General features: G+C 43.8%; 1 protein-coding gene across 1 annotated transcript in view; it reads right to left on the bottom strand.

Annotated features, from left to right (window-relative positions):
• The window catches only part of LOC106875444 (cytoplasmic dynein 2 heavy chain 1), a 297,845-nt gene that overhangs the window by 3,575 nt on the left and 292,655 nt on the right, over nucleotides 1-1,615 (bottom strand). The window lies entirely within an intron of this gene.

The following is a 1,615-nucleotide window of genomic DNA, read 5'->3' as shown; positions in this document are numbered from 1 at the left end:
ACTTATATTTCCCTCTTTCTCTCTACCTCTTTAATGAACTTTTTAACCATGTAATTCCCCCTCTTCATGCCTATAACATTTCTCTCTTTCTCTTCACCTTCCTCCCCATCCTATAACATGTCATTAACACTTCTCTCTCCCATTTTTCTCTCACCGTATTTTTCTTTCATTCTTCACCTCTCCCTTCAACTAACCCTGTGATGCATTTGGCCTTAGTGTATTATTATCTGTGGAAGAGGTAGACCCAAGAAGAAATGGGATGAGATGGTGAAGCATGACCTTCGAATGTTGGGGCTCATGGAGGCAATGACAAGTGACCGAGACCTTTGGAGATATGCTGTGCTTGAGAAGACCTGGCAAGTAAAGCGAGATTGCAGCCTTGGCCGATGCCAGTGTTGCATGACCGGCCCATTTAAAAGTACCCTCGAAGGTTCTGATGATATATGCTTGAGAAGATTGTTGAGTCAAGTAAAATCAAAATCATAGCTGTGGCCGGGACCACCTGACTGGCTTACATGCCAGGGGCACATAAAATGCACCATCCAAATGTGGCCAATGCCAGGGCTGCCTGACTGGCTCCCGTACCAGTGGCAAGTAAAAAGCACTCACTACACTCTCAGAGTTGGTGGCATTAGGAAGGGCATTCAGCTGTAGAAACATTGCCAGATCAGATTGGAACGTGGTGCAGCCCACAAGCTTGCCAGATCTCAGTCAAACTATCCAACCCATGCCAGCATGAAAAGCGGATGTTAAACGATGATGATATATGTGTGTGTGAAAGTGCATGGTTTAGTAGTTAGATTGTTGAGCTCACAATCATGAGATAGTGAGTACAATTCTCGGACCAGGCTACTGAGCAGTGTGTTGTGTTCTTGAGCAAGACGACTTTATTTCACATTGCTCCACCTGTAGAAATGAGTTGCAGCATCACTGGTGCCAAGCTGTATCGGCCTTTGCCTTTCCCTTAAATAACATCAGGTGCATGGAGAAGGGAGGCTGGTATGCATGGGTGACTGCTGGTCTTCCATAAACAACCTTGCTTGGACCTCAGAAGACAATTTTCTAGGTGTAATCCCATGGTCATTCATGACCAAAGGAGGTCTTTAACCTTTATATATATATATATATATATATATATACACACACATGGCAAGCTTCTTACAGTTTCTTATTTCTTTATTGCCCACAAGGGGCTAAATTTAGAGGGGACAAACAAGGATAGACAAAGGGATTAAGTCAATCACATTGCCCCCAGTGCGTAACTGGTACTTAATTTATCGACCCCGAAAGGATGAAAGACAAAGTCGACCTCGGCAGACGAAATACTACTAAGCATTTCGCCCGGCGTGCTAACGTTTCTGCCAGCTCGCCGCCAGGGTTTCACACAGTTTCTGTCTATCAAATGCACTGATAAGGTATTGGTTGACCTGGGGCTATTTTAAGAAACATTTGCCCAAGGTGCTGTGCATTGAGACTGAACCTGAAACCATGTGGTTGCAAAGTGAGCTTTTTAACCACTCCAGCCATGCCTACACCTTTAGATAAGTTTTTTATAGCTTGGTATGGCAGGGAACTATTTTTTTCAGTTTCCATCAAGAGTCACTTAAATATTTGT

This window comes from Octopus bimaculoides, chromosome 20, assembly GCF_001194135.2.
Source record: "Octopus bimaculoides isolate UCB-OBI-ISO-001 chromosome 20, ASM119413v2, whole genome shotgun sequence".
Classification (NCBI taxonomy): Eukaryota; Metazoa; Mollusca; class Cephalopoda; order Octopoda; family Octopodidae; genus Octopus; species Octopus bimaculoides.
The sequence above is the reverse complement of the archived record's forward strand: the minus strand, read 5'-3'. Positions and strand labels throughout refer to the sequence as shown.